The sequence below is a fragment of the Eptatretus burgeri genome, chromosome 1, assembly GCF_056783735.1.
Source record: "Eptatretus burgeri isolate ZD-2024b chromosome 1, Ebu_testis_v1, whole genome shotgun sequence".
In the NCBI taxonomy this organism is placed as follows: Eukaryota; Metazoa; Chordata; class Myxini; order Myxiniformes; family Myxinidae; genus Eptatretus; species Eptatretus burgeri.
This window is the reverse complement of record NC_140961.1, coordinates 37,910,666-37,923,140: the sequence shown is the minus strand read 5'-3', so window position 1 is coordinate 37,923,140 and position 12,475 is coordinate 37,910,666. Positions and strand designations below refer to the sequence as shown.

The 12,475-nt window shown below is 43.2% G+C and overlaps 2 protein-coding genes across 10 annotated transcripts in view; one reads left to right on the top strand and one right to left on the bottom strand.

The window, feature by feature from the left end:
• Positions 1–12,475, bottom strand: part of ARL13B (ARF like GTPase 13B) — a 116,147-nt gene that overhangs the window by 12,912 nt on the left and 90,760 nt on the right. The window lies entirely within an intron of this gene.
• Positions 1–12,475, top strand: part of LOC147034273 (syntaxin-11-like) — a 110,573-nt gene that overhangs the window by 69,204 nt on the left and 28,894 nt on the right. For 6 of the 7 annotated variants that reach the window (XM_085879890.1, XM_085879907.1, XM_085879874.1 and 3 more), the window contains one exon: positions 4,057–4,139. The gene's annotated coding sequence lies outside the window, so the exon portion shown is untranslated. Of the gene's footprint in view, positions 1–1,600; positions 1,746–4,056; positions 4,140–12,475 lie in introns of those variants that run through there. The other variant, XM_085879881.1, reaches the window with a different exon arrangement.

Below are 12,475 nucleotides of genomic sequence, written 5' to 3'. Positions count from 1 at the left end.
ATGATTCTCAGGCCTATATTGTGTACGAATGTTACATTTTAATCAGTTCACCTGTGACTGAAAATTTTGAAGAATTTTTCTTTTTTTTAGTTTGCACTTAGAAAAATACCTCATGAGTTATATTGATCTCTTTTTGATTAGATCGCATGAGAAATTGCAGGAGATTTATGTATGTAAGAGTGGTGTCACTGTTGCAGATTGCCTTGTCATTTCAAACAGGAATATTTCACAAGCTCAGCACTGTGCGGTTACCCGGAAAGGAACCGCACGGCTCACTCACATTACAACACAGCACGGTTGTGAGACCAGGCAGAGAAAAGTTCCTTTCAAACCGAGCGCTACCCATAACTCATACAACCTTTAAAAACAATCACTCGATCGATAACTAATTTCGTGCTTGTATTTAGGAGTAAAATCGCAAAACGTTTCTGGAAAAAGAAAAGTAAATATTAAGAGAAATAAACTGTAAGAGAGATTTTGATGTTAAGAGAGATTTTGACATGACGATTCATGAAGGTGTGTGAATTTAAAAAAGGTAAGGAGTTGCACATTTAGAGAGGATATCTAAAGAATGCCTGACCACCGAAAGTCTTGAACCGAGTACGAAGAGAATCCCATTGTTAGGCCATACAAGTCTCTTCAAGGCATTCAAGGTGCAATTTGTTAGTAATGTGAGCAGAAACCAACTTTGGTAAAGATTCGGTCAACAGTGATATTTTCAAACCTATGTGTTGGCATCACCTTTAACTCAGCTCAGAATGAAAACATGCAGCACAGCTTTGTATGTTAGTACCACGTCAGTAAAATTCTTACAATTCCCCTGATGGCTCAATGTTGTGTTCGGCCATCTCAGTTCATGACGAGCTAGTGCTGTCATTTCAACGCAACTTTGAGCCCACAGTTATGCTTATGTCACCAGTCAAATGCTTATGAGTGGAAGCCCTGGAATGACCATGTACTCCATCTCAATTCTCAAAGCCTGGTGTTGGCTTAACGGCTAAGATGGCTGCTATAAGATTGTATGGTCTTGGGTTTGAGTCCCTGCCTGGCCGTTAAATAACACCAGGTTGGTTGACTCGGTGTGTCATCCATCTGAAGTTCGCAAAATGAGTACCAGTTTATTAGAAACAAGGCGCACCGCATCAGTGGCGCAGCCACACGCCCAGCAATGATGCAACCAGTAGCCACAGGCTGCATACGAAATAAAAATCTCAATTCTACATCCCCCATGCCCAATAACCTTTCCTATAATGTTGGAAACGAATTGCATTTTAAGTGGAGTTTTGAAGATGGCCAGAAAGAGATGCACATTGTGTGTACCAAGGTGTCACATGCTTGGATGACAGTGCACAACGTAAATCACGCCCTGCTCCAGGTTTGTTGAACAACAGTGGCTTTGACTCATTGGCATGATGTTGATGTGGCATGAGCAGACAAGCAAAAGCAGCTGCTACTCGATATAACCAACAAACCAGTCAAACCACAATATCAACCTGAATGGAACATCAATCAAGGAGAGGCAGCCATAGAACTGGGAGGAGAGAGAAATGCAGCCAAGGAAAAAATGTTGAGATGGGAAGAGAAATCAGATTAAGTAATTATTTTGTTGCTAGTTTTCATCCGCCCCCAAGACCATGCAAGGAGTTTGAAGGACTACGAACAGGCAGAAGGTTTTTCTTGCTCCGATGGAAGAGGTCAGCCCTGACATGAGGTTTCTGGATTAGAAACGTGGACCTGTCTCACAGGTAAGGTTCAATTATGTAACTCGAGCTCAACCTTTGAACAAACTCAATATTCAAAATGGAAAGGATATCAGAAAATACAGCTTCTGCTGAACGTTAATTTAGCCTGGGGAACTTTTACAAGTGTGAATATACACTGTGTATACAATTAATTATCTCCCTTTGGTTAATGAATAAATATCACAGGCTTTCAAACATATTGCAGTCGACTCTTGTTGAAATAACAACCAATTAAAATCACGTTATTTAAATATATCCTATGCAAATTATTCTTGCAAATTATTTGTACAAATTTGTTGTAAACCATTTTCTAGGCCTCACAATCACACAATCTCAGGGAAAAAACAAGATATTAAACTTGATCCCAAAAGCTAGCTGCAGACTGAGCATCCTCTGTCATGCCAAGTTCTTCCTTCTTAAAATCTGAACTTTTCATGGACTGTAACGCCTGTGTTTGTCACTCAAGGGTGTACTTCTCTCCTCGATGGGTCGGTGGTCCTCGTTTCAAACATCTCTCTCCAGGATGCTGTGGATTTCCAACATCTTAAGCAGAAGCACTGGGCCTGCTATTCTCTTTTTGAAGAGAAGTTGGTATCCTCTATCCACCCCCCCCCCTCTTCTGGCTTTTCTTGCCCTGCTCTTTCACCCCATAACCTAACCCCAGGCCATCCATGATGAATGCCTTCTTCCATTAATCACCTTGTTCGCCTTCTCAAAATCCTGAGGATGACAACTCTATTCTTCTTCTTGCTCCCTTACCGATGGTCTTTTTTACCTTCATGAACCCAGCTCTTTTACTTGCAAGTTACTATATATCGTTCATATTTATCCAGCTAGTTGTTGATTAGTCCCCATCAGTTCTGCTCGAACAAGCCTGTGGCACGGAGATAGCCAACAGATCTCCCAGGAGTGACCCAGAGATCCCTCACATCTAAGATGGAGCAAGGACCATGCAGGCCTCCATAATGTGCTGTTCCTGCTTGTTCATTCCCTTCCTATCCTAGTTCTTTACCCGATACCCCACTGCACCATTTGGTATGTTGCCCTTATAACGCCAACTTTCACTAAAGTTTTATTTTTTTCATGCAAAATAGAAAATCAAGTTATTGCTTTGAATGCATTCCAATCTTTTTACTTCATTGAATTAAATAATATATAGTCACATTCACAGCCCCTCACCATGACCGATAACCAGTCAGATGCGAGGCTGTAAAACTCTGAGGTAGTTTTGCTTTGCAAATAGTCGAATCACGGAGTTCCCCGAGCAGTGAGGATACTCTGTATTTTAACTATCCTGTCTCAACACACACTATTCAGATTACAATTAACTTGATTTTCACCCTGAAGGATTTGCTGATGATATATCTAGTCTGAGTTCTATTCTTGGCCTGACTGTAAATTGTCAGGTTTCGGAGGTTGAGGGAGAGGGCAGGGGTGTTTGGCCCACACAATTGTTACGAAGGATTGCCCATTGTTCTTGAAGTCACAGGTCTGTGGACTGTTCCATTAACGAAAGTTGAGCCCACACTATACTGTTGTGCTGGACTTGTTTCATGAACAAATAGAAGTAATAATAGACAACAACAATGGTGTGTAAGTACTGTATATACATGGCTACTATGCAGTGCAGCCTGAAAGTGTTTTTTCATTGATCAACAGAGGCACCTGCTTCTCTTGCTGTGAAAAGGTAAGTCCAAAGTAATACAGGTTCCTTTAAAGGGAACTTCAATGCAAGAGGATGCCCTTCAGCTCCTCAAAGTCTGCATAATAGTTGCCAACTTATGGTTGGTTGTCAGTACTTTATCCATTCTAAATGCTGAGCATTAAACAAGGAATCTGCATGTGTCATTTTAAAAATCTTTGGTATGACTCGGCCCGGGTTCGAACCGCCGACCTCTCAGACCCAGAACAGACATGCAAACCATGACACCACTGAGTCTGGATAAACGTACATGTCCTTCACAATATGTCACCACGTTGCATACATACAACCAGTCTTGGTGCACTGTGTCCAACACAGTATGGCAAGAATACTTTGAATGGTACGAACTTGTTCTTGGAAAACTGTACACATCAGTGTCACTGTGATGCATGTTATGAGTAGAGTCGAGTACTTGGCATTGAGAAGAGAGCAAGGCTTGTAGCACCATAAGCTTGGTACATGTACACGATAGTAGAGCACATTGTGCCCTAACCTCATAGTTGTTGACTTTTTGAACTCTATGAAACCAACAGCAGAGTGCTTTGGTCTCCTGGAGAGATTGTATGTGTTCGTGTCTGCAAACAAAGCTAACAAGACCTTTGTGTGTTGCAGAAAGAAGCCCATCCTGACAAGGCACCAGAGAGCGACAACACCTCGTGGATATTCGCTAGGCTTGCAGATACCACGAAATAAAGGTAATGAAGAACATTACACTTACCATTGTTTTAACATTGGAGCAAATATTGCAAGGAAATGATGCCAAAAGGGCCAATAAAGCTGTTTGTTCGTCGTTTCCAACTGATACATGCCAGTTCTTGCTTTGCCTTAGCCTTTGATAGCATGTTTGGAATAGCTCGCAAGCTTTCAGACATGACATACCACAGGTGTTGATCTTTCTGCTGCGTTAAACTTGCGATAGCTGAAGTGAATTAGCCCATTGCTCTGAAGCAAAGGAGGATGAATTATGGGAAGAAGCTGAGAGAATGGCAACAACTCTAAATTTAGGCAGGAATTTAGCACAGTTTTACAGACCTGCAAAAAGCTCCTGGATGGATACTTTCACACGTAACTGGATCTCACACGCTGTCTTAACAGTGAAGATTAGCATTACTTTCATACTTAGCTGTATTACTCAGTTCTGTACACGATGTCAATGGAGTATGATGCACTGTTTTGCATTATTAGCATCGACTATGAGGGCTGTACAAGCACGTTCCCCCAAAGTCTGCTAGTTTGCTTGACTTCACTACCCTAAAACCACAAATGACCAGAATTTACTTTGGGTCAATTACTTGGCAATCTTACATCCCCTACATTGAAAAGCACTTCTCCTCCTCCATGTTCTTCGAAACTGTGTCAGCTCTGTTTGCTGATAAGAAGAATTAAAGTCTGTCTCACTGTTTTGACATTTCCAATCTGGTGAAGTAAACTGATTGAAATCATTGTTGAATATATGGTTTAGCACTGTTGTGTCAACCCTTTAACTTAAATTCAGAGTTGCTTCTTAATATTTACAATATATACAGACCAAGGTACTGTATATAAGAGTACCAGAAGGAGCCTAGGAACAGGATCCAAAATTAAAATATTACCCTGGGGCGCATGCTCCCTGTGTTCCCCACTACCACTCACCCAGCTAAATGTGCTTTACAGGCTGTTCTATTGTTGCCAAGCCACATCCACTCCATTACTAGCAAGAAGCCATATGACTTGTGATTTTTGTTAGTATAATTGTTTCGCTTGCCCACTGAAACTTGTATAGAATGCACACATGCTTTCCGAGATTACCATGTTTATTAACAATCAAATAATTGTACATCTGAGATGTCACCGAGATAAAAACGTGGCAAATCGGGTTGATTTGTAGCATCTCTGCCTGAAATTTTTATTCAAATAACCAGTTATGTTTGCTCTGTAAAGGAGATTTTGGCCCACCCAGAAGTTCAAAGGAAAAAGAAAACCCACAGCCTAGATGAAGAATTGATTGGAGTACGACAAAAAGTTTGCAACAAACAGGATAGAGCAGACCAAATCTCATTTTTATGCCACCGGTGACGAAGTCGCCGGTAGCATTATGTTTTCGGGTTGTCCGTCTGTACATACGTACATGCAAATTTTCTCTGTTTTCTCTGCAACCGCTTATCCGATTGATATAAAATTTTCACCATAGATGCGACGACTCGTGCAGAAGAATTTTTAATGACAATTTATGACGTCATAGGTCACATGGTATGTCAGCCATGTTGAAAAAACAGAAAAACTTTGAACCTCTGCATTTCCTAAACCGCACCATGGAAAAAATTGAAACTTGGCATCTGGCAACTACTCTGCATGGGGGAATAAGAGTGATTTGACTATGACATCATCGGTGAAATGGTATCCCAAACTTCGACAAGTAGAACGCTGCATTCGATCAGTATGAAAATTTGTGAGGTTCATCTAAGGATAGATTTGTCAACAGAAAAAATATTTTATGACATCGGTCATGTGGTTTGGCAGCCATATTGTTTTTGATTTTAATAAAAAAGGGGGGGAGGGAAATATTCTCCACAACCGCTTTAAAGTTTGAAGTGAAACTGCACATAAATGATTGACTCGCCATGTGGAATAAAGTTTGATAACGATGATGTCATAGGTCACATGGTCTGGCAGCCATATTGGATTGACCCGAAAACCTTCAAAAATCTTCTCGAGAACAGCTGGACAGATTGAGGGGAAAACTTAACACATCTATACACCATGCGTTTGGGAAACTAAGGTGACAAAGAATCATTGATGTCATGTGGTTCGGCAGCCATATTGGATGGAAGTAAAATATTAAAGGTCCCTGGACATGCCAAAGTACACAAATTTCATTTATATATGTCCTAGAGGAGTTTTTCATCGTGATTTCAGATCTGACAATGTTTTTTTCACAATACTCATTCTGTAAAATTAAAAAAACAAACGTCTTCGGGAACGCCCCTAAAAATTCTCCTGAAGGGGGCGTAACCCACATGACGTCACGTACAGTATGGCAAAGGCTGCACGTTAATTACTCGGGTTGGTGATCTACGTGATTCTATTGGCTTGCTGTGTTTCCACATTTGATTGGTCGACTCAATCACTTCGTTCATTTCTGCTTTAAAAAAAATCGAACATTTGGTTTTGAATAATGGCTGGCATGGACTTTGATTTGTCTAGTAGCGACAGTGAGTGCGAGAGAAATGAAGGATTTTGGTCTGAATCACATGGAGAATTGTGGGATAACATAGTCGCGGGATGTGAAGTTCAGGCAGCTGGAAATGAAGTACGGCCTTACCAGTTCGAGCCCGAAGCAGGACAAGCAGAGAAAAATGGCGATGAAATTCCCGGAGTTCATGATGATCGGGAGGACATCGATGGAAGACTCGGAAATAACAACTGGTTAGACTAAATCCTATTCGTAATTAAATAATGTCAATTCGACTTGCATACTGCTCGATATCAGAAATATTTCAGTGAGGTGACGTGAACAGCGCAGCGCAGCGGACGTGTTTCTCCGTGGCGAATTAATCACAAACAAGGCCAGCCCACGTCATCGGCCGTATCACTCTGCGCATAAAACGAAGCAATCTCGCTGTCCGGATACGATGAAAACTTGTGTGCAGAACACACCTTGTGACACAATTGTCTCGAGTAGTCCGATAAATCTGACGTTTTGTTGCATTTTTATTTATTTTATTCCTACTGTCGTCATGTAGCACCAGTAGAAAACAATGAAAAAAAGAGAATAATAAATAAAAGATTTATCAGATTTATCACATCAGACTTATCGGCCTAGTGAGACGGATGACGGATTTATCGGCCTCGTCGGATGGACGACAGATTTATCGGCCTAGTCGGACGGACGACAGATTTATCGGCCTAGTCGGACGGACGACGGATTTATCGGACTAGTCTAGACCAGTGTTTCTCAACCGGGGTTCCCCGGAACCCGAGGGTTCCGCAAGAGGTCGCTCGGGGTTCTGCGAGAAACTAATAAATAGGCTAACGTATTTTTGAGTAGTTTTTGTTTGATTTAATATTCGTAATTTTACTATTCACGTACAGCATATTGTTGGAAACTCCTTGGTTATTATAATAGAGGCTTCAACCTCTTATATTATTTACAATTATAACAATCATAGGGAATGTATTTAACGATGTTGATATGGCACCAGTGTGAAACCACCGTCACTGGTTAGTGGACGTCCTGTACGCGGCGGATTCGTGTATCATTGAGTCACTGACTCAAGTACGGGACGCATGCACGGTGTCCATCTATCTTCTCTGTGCTTCCTCGCGCGAAGTCGTGAAGTCTCTCTCTCTCTCTCTCTCTCTCTCTCTCTCTCTCTCTCTCTCTCTCTCTCTCTCTCTCTCTCTCTCTCTCTCTCTCTCTGTCTCTCTCTCTCTCTCTCTCTCTCTCTCTCTCTCTCTCTCTCTCTCTCTCTATCTCTCTCTCTCTCTCTCTCTCTCTCTCTCTCTCTCTCTCTCTCTCTCTCTCTCTCTCTCTCTCTGTCTCTCTGTCTCTCTGTCTCTCTGTCTCTCTGTCTCTCTGTCTCTCTGTCTCTCTGTCTCTCTGTCTCTCTGTCTCTCTGTCTCTCTGTCTCTCTGTCTCTCTGTCTCTCTGTCTCTCTGTCTCTCTGTCTCTCTGTCTCTCTGTCTCTCTGTCTCTCTGTCTCTCTGTCTCTCTGTCTCTCTGTCTCTCTGTCTCTCTGTCTCTCTGTCTCTCTGTCTCTCTGTCTCTCTGTCTCTCTGTCTCTCTGTCTCTCTGTCTCTCTGTCTCTCTGTCTCTCTGTCTCTCTGTCTCTCTGTCTCTCTGTCTCTCTGTCTCTCTGTCTCTCTGTCTCTCTGTCTCTCTGTCTCTCTGTCTCTCTGTCTCTCTGTCTCTCTGTCTCTCTGTCTCTCTGTGTTCTGTTCACATTTATTACTTCAGCTTTATTTAAGTTTTGTTTATCAAGTTACATGAGGTGTTTTTTTTTTTTTTGATTTAAAAAAGTTTTTTTTTTGTGAATTAAAACCTTGGTCTGAGGTCTCATAAACGAGCGGTATGTTTTTTTTTTAGGTCATCTCTGTCATCTCAGTAGAGATGACCGAATAATAAGTCTCGAAGTCTGTCCGCCCGTACGTACGTCCGTCCACAATCAAACCGAGTGGAGACAAATAACCAATCGTGGAATGGATAGAGGTCGATGAGACATGCACAACGATTTAACTTTCGAGGTCAACGTCACGAGGCTGTCAAAGTTGCGAAAATCGTCGATTTCAAATCGTATCTCCTCCCTCATTTATCAAGAGAGATCAAATGTTATTAGTGATTCAGATACTACGGACTATTATCTAGAACAACACGAGCCATTTTTTTGAAATTTGCTCTCGTTCCGATTTTATAGCCCTTCAAACTTCGCTCTGATTCCCCGTATGGGCCGTTCATAAAGTACATACAAAAATAAAAGTATTAAATTAAGAACCGGAACGCTCTGAGACAAATACTACATTTGAAGCTTTTGTCAGATTTAACTAAAACAATGGAACACAAGTTTATATGCACACTTACTTTCATTTATGACATTAACATTGTCTTGAATGTCAATTTGTACTTTTATTTTCATAAATGACGTGCTGTGATATTAAAAGAAAATGGTAAATTACACCGCTAGGGACTGCATCGTCATGGCTTATAAACATCGGTTCATAAGGAACTGCTGGCTTTGCAAGCGATTAGCGATGTATGAGGGGGGTGGGTGGTTCAAAGCCCGCGTACGGGCTGCGTACAGGGGTGGGTGGGTGGGTGGTACAATTGCTGCATACATACTTTATGAAAGTGGTGTCGGACTACATGAAAGCGTTTCAGAAGATGAAGGTGAGCCTGTCGTCATCGCGAGGGGGAGAAATATCCCGGTTCACAGGAACATTTTCGACGTGATGTTGAATCCATAGACGTCAATAATTGTTCCATATTACTGTATTACCATAGTTAATAATTACTGATGCATTTGAGATAAATCTACAGTTCGTTGTAACGTTCAAGTATTGTGATGTGATATGAGACGCATATGGGGGTGGGTGGGTAGTCACTACCTACATACAGAGGGGGGTGGGTGGTTTTGAAACCCGGAAGTAGAGCGTACGTACTTTATAAACTGCCCGTATTCCAGTCTGGCACAGAGTTAAGGCCCAGTCACACCTTGACGTTTTAGCCAGCAATGGCAACGTATCAAAATGTATGTAAAACGCTGGCTTGCGCTGAACTTTTGATTTTTTTTTTTTTTTAAGATTCTGACGTATTCATAACGAGTTGGTTGTATGCATTACATATTAGTAACGGACACAGAACGTTTCGTTGTCTTATAGATAACTTATACCAACGAATGCTTAGCCTGTTGTCGGCATTCACAACCTATGCCCAACGATAGTCTTACTTATGCATAGCGCGCTGCACGTATCGCCGACGATCACATGGCATAGCCTATTAAAAGGCTGCCGCACAATGATTCAAATCAAAACAGCCGGAGAAATGGAAGTGTCAACATCACAGTCACACCTTGGCAATCTTGCCCGCGTATGCCGACCTCTGAAAAATGCGTCGAAAACGCTGGCGCACGTCGAATACGGTATGGGTAAGTTTGGTATACGTGAATAGAACGCTAAAGTACGCTATCATACGTCGTAGTAAGTGGAATACGTCTTGTACTTTTAAACGTGTTAAACATTTTACGACTTACTTGCCGTATGCCTCACACGTTCCGCATGCGATGGGAATAAGTTGTACACACGATATGCGACCGTTGGCACACGTCGACAAAAGTTACTTGAAAGTTACTCATAAGTCGAAACGCGCCAACGTAATGGTTAGCGTCATTGTTCCAGACTCCCTGTTTTTTTGTTTTTTTTCATCGGTATGACTGTGATGTTGGCACTTCGATTTATAGTGCGGTTATAATATAATATAACTAATAGGCTGCTGCTCAACAATTTAAATCATAACCGCACTAGAAATCGAAGTGTCAACATGACCGTCATACCAAAGAAAAAAAACCAAAAAAAAAAAACCAGGGAGTCTGGAATACTGACGCTAACCATTACATTGACGTGTTTCGACTTATGAGTACCTTACAAGTAACGTGTGTCGACGTGTGTCAACGATCGCGTAACGTGCCGACAACACGTTACTCATAGGTTAGAAATAAGTTTCGGGTACGCTAAACATTACCTCGACGTGTTTCGACTTATGATTAAGTTACAATTAACGTGTGTCAACGATCGCATAACATGCCTACAACTTATGGCCAGCGTCGCGGAACTTGTGAGTCATACGCTGGCATAAGTCGTAAAATTTCAAGCATGCTAAAATTTGAGGACAACCGCAAAGTACAACGATGAAAGCCAGCGTACTACGACGTATGGCAGTGTTTTTCAGCGTGCTCTCAATGTTTCCAAAACTTACCCATAACGTATTCGACGTGTGTCAGCGTTTTAGACAAATTTTTCAAAAATCGACATAAGCTGGCTAAAACATCAAGGTGTGACTGGGCCTTTACTTACTTTCGACCTCTGGTGGAGATGACTGGCACTCCTGCTCGGGGGTATTTTTTTTCATTGCCAATAAATTTGACAAAAAGGGGGTCATTTTTTTTCCTCAAACCAGGTATCCGAAAAAAATATATTATATTTACCACGTGAACTACGATAAAAAAATTAAAAAGAGATAGATATTAGTAATGGTATTGTTACGAATTTCGGTCCGCCTGGCGTGCGATCGGCCACGTAACTCAAATCGCCACCGCGTCGCCCACCGGAACGGACAATTCAGTCGTGACCCTCCTTGGAACTACCGCCAGGAGCTAGTCACGGTGGGCCTTTCGACCACACCACAATCGTGCCAATCGGCCACCCGCGCAGGATAGAGTTGTTCGCCAAACTCGACCTACCTAAGTACCTGCGCGAGTAGTTGACCGGTCGATCGTACCTCGCCGCTGGCCGGCCTCGGACACGAACCGCTTAAGCGGTCCGTTCCGTGCTTCAGTGATAACCGAGCGGTGTTATCGCCGACCCCGATGGATGTGATTCTATTTACTGGGTGGTTACACCCTTCTACCAATTCCTTCCGTGATGCAAGATGGAACTTTCAAACAAGGGGAAGGACGCAACAAAACGGGGAACAGTTCAACAAGCACATTTATTTCACACTCAGACAAGGCACGTATTTACAGCCATACAGTAAATCATGCACGTACACAGTGAAATCAAGCAAAGGCAGAGTTACAACCGAATAAAGTGTCTTTATTTCACACGCACACTGAGACAATTCTACTTGTAAGACGGCGCCACCACATGCATTTACACAAAACCAAAGAAAAGCCACCCTCCAAGACAAGGGTGGCAGACAGGTCCATGGACCAAATGTACCTGGAACCTGGATGAGCGGCCAGGTCCACGAGACCGAACGGTCTTACCCGCGCCCTTGTGGTGCGATCCTGGGCAAGCCGCGGTCAGCGTAGCTGCGCCTGGCTTCGTGCCCCTGGCATGGCCGGTGAGCTCTCCCGCGTTCTCCGCGCAGGCACGTGTTTCACCGTCGGCATCGGTTGGGGAGGGGAACGGACGGGGTTACGGGCATTTTCTTATTGCGGAGCTCTGTAAGGGAGAGGGGAATTGCTGACGCTCCATTCAACGAGTTGACACTCTGGACCGCACTGGCTCTGGCGAACTCCTCCTGGCTGTGGCCTCCACTACGCCCCTTCTCCGGCGGCGGTCCCCACTCAGCCCTCTGGTTCGCCTCTGAGCCCTCCTCCGCGTCCCTGCTCCACTCAGCAACTCTCCCTCCTCGCCCCTCAACTTCGACCTGAGCTCCGAGCTCCTTTCTCTCCGTCGATCGGCCCCCGTCTGCCTTTCCCTGTCTGCTTCGAGCTCCGTCTCCCGACTTTGCCCCACCGACACTGCTTCGAGCTGCGTTGTGCTCGCACTTATATAGGCCAGGGGAGGAGTGCATATGTAAATTTGTGGATCACAGCGGGTTTGGAGGCGGGGCTAC